Source organism: Periplaneta americana, chromosome 11, assembly GCF_040183065.1.
Source record: "Periplaneta americana isolate PAMFEO1 chromosome 11, P.americana_PAMFEO1_priV1, whole genome shotgun sequence".
NCBI classification, from domain to species: Eukaryota; Metazoa; Arthropoda; class Insecta; order Blattodea; family Blattidae; genus Periplaneta; species Periplaneta americana.
The window spans coordinates 108,740,590-108,751,044 of NC_091127.1; the positions used below are offsets into that span (position 1 = coordinate 108,740,590).

General features: G+C 35.2%; 1 protein-coding gene across 5 annotated transcripts in view; it reads right to left on the reverse strand.

The window, feature by feature from the left end:
* The window catches only part of drosha (ribonuclease 3 drosha), a 175,692-nt gene extending 165,483 nt beyond the window's left edge, over positions 1-10,209 (reverse strand). For all 5 annotated transcript variants that reach the window (XM_069839849.1, XM_069839848.1, XM_069839847.1 and 2 more), the window contains exon 1: positions 9,617-10,209. The gene's annotated coding sequence lies outside the window, so the exon portion shown is untranslated. The remainder of the gene's footprint in view (positions 1-9,616) is intronic.
* Between the last annotated feature and the right edge of the window lie 246 nt (positions 10,210-10,455).

The following is a 10,455-nucleotide window of genomic DNA, read 5'->3' on the forward strand; positions in this document are numbered from 1 at the left end:
GTTCTGAATCAACTTTGTCGAGAAAACTGTGAGGCACTTAAGCCAGTTTGCTTCTTCTGGATTATCACATGTTTTAATGAAAATGCTTATTTTCTATTACTGATGACTACACTTCGAAGCTGAGACACCGAACGGGGAGATACAGGTTAACTGATAGTGGAGTGTTGAGCGGAAATGGGGAACAGGCTTGGGTTTGTTTACTTTTTTCTGGTCTGGTTTGATGTTTCTTACATACTAGCACTGAAGCTGAAACAGTTGAACAACTTGAAATCATTGCCAGGGTTAGCATGTTTAAAACAAAACGTTTTAAGCAAAGTGTTCAAAATTGTTTAAAACAATAGCCATTGATTAAAATGTTTTAAACACAGCGTTTAAAACTATAAGATGATACTAATTTTTAAGCCAACAGAATTCTCTGTTATGTTTATTATTTATTTCTCCGTTAATAATAAACAATGTTTAAAACTATATCATCAAAACATGTCCTTTCCCCCCCACCCTCCATACAAGTTACTTCTCTCGTTTTCTGGTTGTTTTTATTTTATTCTACTTGTTTACAATATAAAATCATTTTTTCCTTCTATTCAGGTTTACAAAATGTACAATTATGAATTGACAGTGGTGCTCCTGACTTTATGAAGCCAAAATTTAACTTTTTTCCAAACAAACATTATTATTAATAAGGAATTTTTTTGTAGGATATACAGTGCAAACAATCTGAATGCTGATATCTGCATGTAGGCCTATCATCTGAAGCAGGCTTTGTTATATTTATAAGAAACCCATTGAAAAAGAATTTTAAGAGGCTTAAATTATAAAATATTCTAGTTTTTTCTTCTACAAACTTAGTTTCAAATTTCAAAATGAAAAACTGAGCTATAAAATAAAATTTTGAAAGTACACCACAAGGTACCAATTTTTTCTATTGTACCATTGAGTCATTAAACCACCACTTCTACTTCATGAAATCTTTCGATTGTTGAGTACAGGAAAAGACATGCAAGTTTGGCAGCCTTCTCTGCACAGTACAAGTAGGCCTAATCATTCGACCATGATCACTTACGGTACTCACTAATCGATAATCAACAGTGACATCATAAGTAAGCAGAAATCTGGATATTCAGTTTGATTGGAAATGTGTCTTTGTGTTTCTGTTGTGTGGTCTAAGTAATAAAAGGTAAATCCAAAGTAATCAGCATTTCAAATATGCTGTCTAAATATTTAGGGAAGCGAAATTCTGATGATGAACTTCCATTAAAAAAAAGTGTTTATTTAAAGAGTACAATTAGCTTATGCCCACGTGAAATAATCCCTCTTAAGCTCACAATGAACCACAAATGGTAAACAGCAGGAACAAATGCCTCACTGTTTTAATTAAATCAGAATTACAACTTTGTACCAATTCAAAACTGGACTGTCAAGCTTTTTTATAATGTTATAAAAAATTATTTCTCACTGTTAATAGATGTTAGATCTTCAGAGAAATATAAACAATCAAAGTGAGGTAAATTTGAAAATACTTTTTTTTTATGAAATTCATCATTGAGTTTCATAAAATGTATTTTTTTTTAGTTAATAGGATATTAATTTTATGAATAAATAACCTTATTTAATTTAATAAACAGCATGATAAATTTAAAATGTCTAAAATGTCGGTTTCCCGATTTTCTCTTTAAAAAAATCTGGAATTTCGCTAATTTTTGCAATACTCATCTGACAACCCTATGTATAAAACACGTTTAATAGGCCTATTAAAAAAGTCAACTTTATCATTTTCCACAGACTCAAAATATCAACCACTTATACGAAATTTCAAATAATAGAAGATGGGAGAGTCTCAATGTACAAAACATAATTCCTGAGAAACCAGGGAAAAGTGCAGTTGCAGCCTTTTGATTACTCACAGGGTATGACTATTTGTCAAAACACTTAAATAAAATTGGAATTTTTTCTTCACCACTTTGTCCACTGTGCAGTCTTCAGAAAGAAATGGATCAGAATCATATGTCCAGCCCTTTGCTCTAAACCACACTGTGTGTGAGAAATGTAAGAGAGCAAGCGAGTTAATGGCTTTATTGCCAAGAACTCAGCATTAGTTAATGACGAAGACAACACATTTTAAAAACGCACTATTTCATGGCACTGTTTAAAACAGCATAAAAACAGTTTGAAACAAAAAAACGTAGTTTATTATTTTTTTTAATAAAGTTGTTTCCCCCCCAACCCTGGTCACTGCAATGGCAAAAACCAAGTTCAATTGGAACACATTTTCAAATATACATTATTCATTTGCTTTAAAAACTCTACAAGTAGAAACACATAATTTTATTTGAAATGCCAAAAGAGTCACAATTGCTGACAAAAAATACAGCCTTAACTATGGACTAAAAATTTATAATGACACTATTTTGAAATGCCAATATCTATATTTAAAAAGTATAACATATAAATCCAAATTAGAAATAGAAGATACCAGTATTTAGAATAGATAATTTAAATTATTATTAATATGTTATTTTTACATACTGTATATTTTAAATAAGTATCTTGTGAATTTGTGATATTGGTAAACTACTTCACTTTAATTCATTTTATTCTCCTATTTTCTTATCAAGTTAACATACATACAAAAGTTTCATTTTGATTTCTTACTAATTAAAAAATTCTTACTAATAGAATAGGCCTACTTTAGTTATTTTCATTTTAAGTATAATATTATCTTCGTTTCTTGGTAATGAGTTTCACTCACAGGTTTATATTAAATAAAAAAAAAAAAAAAAAAAAAAAATCTCCTGGAGAAAACAGAATCCACAATGAATTCATCATACACCTCGGACGTACAGCCTGGGAAACAATACTTTTATGGATGAACAAAATCTGGCAAACAGGTATCATACCAGCACATTGGAAAAAAGCTATGATTATATTTATCCTAAAAAAGGATAAAGATCCCTCACATATACAAAATTATTGACCTATTTTACTAATTAGCAACTTGAGTAAAACTATGGAAAAAATGGTTAATAAACGAAACATCTCACATATTGACAAATGAACAAGTAGGCTTCAGAACAAACAGCTCTACTAATCAACAGGTCACAAAATTAAGCCAACATATAAAGGATGTACTAAACAGAAAACATATCTTAACAGCAATTTTTGTTGACTTCAGTACTGCTTTTGATTCTGTACGGAAGGAACAACTACTCCAAAAACTTCTCGGAGCTGGTGTAAACTCCAAAATGCTCAACTGGATAGAAGCCTTTATCCATGAAAGATCCTGCAAAGTCAACTACAACAACCACCTATCAAATCCCAAACTACTTTAAACTGGTGTTCCACAAGGTGCCGCAACTAGCTGCACATTATTCAACATCTATGTCAACGATCTGAGTTTGGAATTCAACAAAATTACAGGAGTGAAATGTCTCATGTATGCAGATGATTTCAGTCTTCTGGATGGAAACTATGAAATTGAAAGCTAAAATTAAAACTGAAAAAGACCTGAACGTAGGTCTTACCATTGATGCCCAAGACTTTTTTTTGTTCAATATTTTCATAATTTTTCCACCGCCAGATGAAATTGAAATGGAAGTTAATTATTGTGCTGCAGGCTCCTTTGGTTCTTCTAGTATACACAGCAATGAAATAAAAGTTCATTTTGTAATTCATTCCTTTGCATTTTTGTAGAAAAATAGCTTATGCAGACTGTTGCGAAAACGCAACACTAGGCAGATATGGGTTAACTCGAAAATTGGTGCTCTCAAAATAACATGAAACATGTCTTATTAATGTTGATTAATAAGACAAAATTTCAAACTTTTTTCTTAGCTAACCAAACTTTTCACCCAGAACTAATATACAAAAACAATCACCTTACCCAGCAGATATATCTACTTACCTTGAAGTCACCTTTGATAATAAATTAACCTGGAAACCACAACATCTGAAAGAACAGTTTATAAAACATCTGACTACTTTGACACGGCTAGCCAGAAGTATACATGGGGATCCAAAGACAAACACTACTAACAACCTACAAGATGTACATCGAGTCTAGTCTTCTATACTACTGCAAACCTCTAGTCATTGCACCAAAAAATACACTAAACCCAATTGTCAAAGTACAAAACCAGGCACTCAGACTTATCACAGGAGGAGTGAAATCTACTCCCATTAACTAGGCCTATATGCTTTACCTCACAGATATAAAACCTCTTGTAACAACAATAGAAGAAAGAACCATTATTCTTTACGAAAAACTGATCACAAGTAATGACGATTATTGGTCCACATACCTTAACACAGAAAGGTATCTAAAAACGCAACACGGATTCATCCAATATGCAGAGAAACTAAAAGAAAAACTCGATATACCCAATTTCCTCCAACCTCTAAATGTTCCCACAAAACCCACTTCAGATACTGTAGATATAAACCAATCAGAAATAGACCTCCTAGAACAAATTATCAAAAATCAACACAATGAAGAAAATTTAAAACAAATGGCCCATGAAACCATCAACATCATATATCCCGAAGACTATTGGATAAGAATTTATACCGATGGCTCAAAAACAGACCCTAAAGGAAATGTAGGAGCTGATATTTTTAGTAATCTTTTTTGCTTACCTCCCAGTTGATTACAATCTATCTGCCTATGATAGAGAAATTGAAGCTATACATGTTGCCTTAAATCAACTTTTACTCCCTATGGATAAATTCACAAACGTCGTCATCCTCTTGAACTCAAAAGCAGCCATCTTGTCCATAAATAACACTGACCATCCCTAATTTACTCACAACAAATCAGTAGCGGACGGTGGGTTTGAAAGTTGAGGAGGCCAAGACGTGAATGATGAGAATATAAAAATATAAGGCCTGTGACGTACCTCATTACCAAGCACATAATTGATAGATTTTAAGAAATTAAAATTAGGTTTTCCATCTTATGTTTAGGAATTGATATGATTTTACGGGGAAAAAAATAAAAATAAACAACATACTGTTAATACTATTACAACGGCTTGGTAAAGATTGCCTCTCTTTAGGACACTTTAAGTCCTAACCTACGAATTAGGTCTTTTTAGGTCATATTAAATTTAATAATGTTACTCTTTGCTACATAAAACGAACAAGAAAAGCAATATTTCGAGAGTAACGAGATAGCAACAAAATTGATTCAAACCTAAAAATCTGGGTCTTGCTCATTACTATTACATAGTCTAATTTTACAGCAAATTAACTGGATGTTCCTCTTTCTTCGCAAACCGATTAAATAGGTCACAACATACTGAATAACTGCTACTAGAGGAAGCTAGAGACAAATCTGCATTTGTTTCTAAACTCTCGATATATTTAAAATACTTACTTACTTACTAGCTTTTAAGGAACCCGGAGGTTCATTGCCACCCTCACATAAGCCCGCCATTGGTCCCTATCCTGAGCAAGATTAATCCATTCTCTACCATCATATCCCATTTCCTTCAAATCCATTTTAATATTATCTTCCCACCTACGTCTCGGCCTCCCTAAAGGTCTTTTTCCCTCTGGCCTCCCAACTAACACTCTATATGCATTTCTGGATTCGCCCATACGTGCTACATGTCCTGCCCATCTCAAACGTCTGGATTTTATGTTCCTAATTATGTCAGGTGAAGAATACAATGCGTGCAGTTCTGTGTTGTGTAACTTTCTCCATTCTCCTGTAACTTCATCCCTCTTAGCCCCAAATATTTTCCTAAGCACCTTATTCTCAAACAACCTTAACCTATGTTCCTCTCTCAAAGTGAGAGTCCAAGTTTCACAACCATAAAGAACAACCGGTAATATAACTGTTTTATAAATTCCAACTTTCAGATTTTTTGACAGAAGACTAGATGACAAAAGCTTCTCAACCAAATAATAACACGCATTTCCCATATTTATTCTGCGTTTAATTTCCTCCCGAGTGTCATTTATATTTGTTACTGTTGCTCCAAGATATTTGAATTTTTCCACCTCTTCAAAAGATAAATCTCCAATTTTTATAGTTCCATTTCGTACAATATTCTGGTCACGAGGCATAATCATATATTTAGTCTTTTCGGGATTTACTTCCAACCCTATCGCTTTACTTGCTTCAACTAGAATTTCCACGTTTTCCCTAATCGTTTGTGGATTTTCTCCTAGCATATTCACGTCATCCGCATAGACAAGAAGCTGATGTAACCCATGTAAATACATCTCGTAACACAAAAGAATAAAATAACAAGAACACCCGCAAATAAGACAAAATCTAACAATGTAAATGAAAACTTTTATGCAGGGAGAGAAAACTAACAACACGTGACTCAATTTTCTAAAACCAAGAAGAGAGAAAGAGAGAGAGCTTCCCAATACAGCCGAAACCAGCCGTGACTATAAGCAGTACAGCAGTACACTTGTTAGCGGTGGGAAGGACGTCTCCAAATCAGCTCCCCTCGCGCGTTCTAGTCAAGTTTAAACACTACGCTAACCAGATATCTTATTGGTTGAACTGTTGTTGTCATGGTTACCGGGGAGTAGAGTGGTGTAGCCGACTCCTCTCTCCCACTCTCGCATAGACACTGCAGGCTACTAGATGTCGACTATACAGGTTACAGCACTAGCTGTTATTTTTCAGTACGAATTATTTGTACTATCTACAGTATAGCGAGCGGGCATCACCAACTGGATGTGGTCGACTTTACGTAACTTACATCTTAGTCACAGTGAATAGTAAAATTAATATAAAAGGGAAAATGTTCGTCATTTGCTGTAACTTGTCTGTGATCTTAATTCAGCTGAAATTATTACTGCCATATTGCGTTCTGGTAAAATATTAAGGGAAGCACGGCCTTCCTTGCCTCCCCTGAAAATCCGCTGCTGCAACAAATCAATAATTGCCAAAAAAATACTTGCAACTTTAAAAGAACATGACAAAACAATTGTGTTACAATGGATCCCAGGACATTGTAATCTATTACATGGGAATGAACAGGATGACACATTAGCTAAGAAAGGTGCCACTCTCCAAATAAACCCACAGAAACCATAGTCATTAAGCTCAGTAAAACAATACATCAAGCAACTACAAAAAAAATAATCACCAACAAGAATTGGACATAAACATTTCGCAACAACGTAGAAAATTACTAAAGGATATACTTCCTGAACCCAGAAGACTAGCAGTTGCAAGCAGTTAACACTAAACATGACATCCTGGGTAAACACCTCCAATGTCCTGGCATCCTGCCATCATCAGCCTGCATTTTGTGCCATCGATAGGAAGACATGGACAGGCATCTTGCAAAATGCCCTGCTCTGAAATCCTCCAAGGAAATCGACCACTACTGCGAAGCCAGAGCCTGAATGTTTCTGATTATTTAATTCGTAGTTTTGTTCATCACTTTATTCTCCCTCAGTCAATGATTGTAAATATCATGTACTAGCCATTAGACAAATATTAAATAAAATGTATAGTTTTCTAAATGTTTTATCTGAATTCTGTTTCTTTTATAATAATCTTATTATTTTCAGATAGGTCTATTTCTATGATCTATGTTTTATAATTACTGTATTTATATCGCTTCTTTTCCTTATTTTGTTATAGGCCTATATGTAGGCCTACAGTTACAAATTTTTATGTATTCTGATAAGTTATTGTAATAATAAAATTATTATAAAAATTGTCACAAACCACCTTTGTAAATAGAGGCAGTTCTAGCCTGGAGCTGGGGGAGGGGCCCAGACCCTCCTAGTTTTAATGAAATAGTTATTTTAAAATTCCTTAATTAGTGCTGAATAAATTCCTCATTTACTTGATATAAAGCAAACTAATGAATTTAATTAACTTAATTTCACATTAATTTTAAAGTTTTATTTATTCTATATATAGTCCGACCATCGGATCTGTGCCCCCATAAGATATGCGAACTGAACCTTAATTCCTTTTCAGCCTCGGCAATTCATTTCTCCCCCTGTATTCCTATTTCTCTCCCCCACTACTCACAATTTTGAGCCTTCTTGCGGGACAGTTTATTTGCACTTGCAGTCCAGTGTTGTCAACGCAACATGAATACTGCAGCACGGAGTGGTGAAAGAAATATTATTAAGCAAGTAATAGCATTTTGCGTAAGTCAATCAGTGTCATTAGACTACTTAAATTAAATTATGAATAAGTAATAATTAACCTTACAGTATTATAAGCAATATTCAAGAGACATGACACTGTTTGACAGAAATTTGGCAACATCCCTATTCGGCAAGGTTAGTGGCCTGCTGTTTGACGTAGTGGGAGAGAAACGGGTGGAATGGGGTGAGTACAGGCGTTAACTTTTCCAAGAACGACGACAGTGCTGAAGGGGCAACGATCCGATGGTCCGACAATACTGTCACTTAACTCCAAAACCTCGCAACTCGCTCGGATGTCGATTTTCACTTTTTGTGCATTTTGAAAGAAGTGTATTCACAGAGAAAGAAATGAAGTGGTTCGTAGTCAATATTAGCGCTAGTATTTTAAATTAAGCTTCATTGCTTTGTCAGTAGATGGATCTGTGGATATACTTTCAAAAACGCGCAAAGTGTGAAAATCGACATCCGAGCGAGTTACGAGGTTTTGTAATTAAGATAACGATAACATATACAGTTTATTTACATTTATGGCTTTAAGGAATCCGGAGGTGCATTGCCGCCCTCACATAACCCCACCATCGGTCCCTATCCTGTGCAAGATTAATCCAGTCTCTATCATCATGATCCATCTTCCTCAAATCCATTTTAATATTGTCCTCCAATCTACGTCTCGGCCTCCCCAAGAGTCTTTTTCCCTCCGGCTTCCCAACTAACACTCTATAAGCATTTCTGGATTCGCCCATACGTGCCACATGCCCTGCCCATCTCAAACATCTGGATTTAATGTTCCTAATTAGCCTATGTCAGGTGAAGAATACAAAGCGTGCAGTTCTGCGTTGTATAACTTTCTTCATTCTCCTGTAACTTCATCCCTCTTAGCCCCAAATATTTTCCTAAGAACCTTATTCTCAAATACTCAGGAGCTCTGCCCCTCTCTTAAAGTGAGAATCCAAATTTCACAACCATACAGAACAACCATACCTACCTATCGACCAAAATGCGTACATGCAAGGTATACCAAAAGCCTCAACTAACCAAACCTAACCTGTCACCGATACTCGATCTTGTGAAAACTTGCTTACTCTGTATGTACCCACCAAAGAGATTACATGCAAGGCATGCGATCCCATCTTTCCACCGGCCACCACTTTCACAGGAACTTTCCACCCTTATTTCGGTGTGAAATTGGTGCCGGCACTCAATTTTGCTTTTGTTTGCGGTACATATAACTCGCCTAGAAGCCAACTACATACGAGTATACGTTCGCACCTTCGTTGCAACGCAACGCAATTGTACAGAATTACTTCAACGTTAACATATAACTGTGTAACGTAATTTAGGTTCAAATCTTACCTGCACGTATACTACACGTTGTTCGGCCAACTTGTTATTTGACATGTTGTTAAACATAATCTTTATGCGAAAAACACATTTAATACAAAAATATAATCTGAGACAATAGCTATTTTCATGAATTCATTACCTTAATATTAAAGCAGAGCAACAAAATCGTAAATTAAATCACATTCTGCAACTTCCTCTAATAATGCTGCACTCCTGCAGCTTCTTCGTAAACAAAACACAAATAGGTACTTTTTTTTAAATCAGCGTATTCCGAATCTCACCGGTGAGCAATCCGATGGCATCACGGTGTTCAGAATTCCACCGATGACGTCATTGATGCTCCACCGGTGTCGCACCGGTGCCATCAACTTGCAGAGGTGATGGCAGTCTCCATCAGCCGCCATCAGTGAATCTGATTGGTTCTTGTATAGGGCGGGAATTAGCAGACGAATGACATCGTGCACTGTTGTGTCATGGCGGTGTGTTCTGCTTTAGTTCTGCTGCATTGTTTGTAATGAGCACAACCAGAGCCTTCTTTAGTTACAAGCCGGGGCCATACGTCGGCAACACTGTAATTATCTGTCACCCGGAGGCTGACCGTACAGTACACGTGTTTGTGCTAATGCCGATTTCCAATGTAAATTAATGTTACAATATAAGTGTGTGTCGATGGAATTATGTTTGCGGTCGTACCAAACGTTAATTGTTGATGTATTATAAACTAAATGCGTGTTGGTGATAAAAAAAAAAAACAAGACAATAAATGAAAATAAAATGGTTGCAGTCTTTGGGAATTTTTACGGTTATGGATGACAAAGTAATTGACTATTCTATTAAATATTGTATAACCACATTTTTATATTCTTATTTGTGATTTGTGTGTATCAGAATTCTAGTCAAACTGTTGGGTCTCGCCTGCTATATCAATAAAGTTACGCCGTTGGTTTTCAAAGTCATTGTAAACAGCTGTTTTGTGAT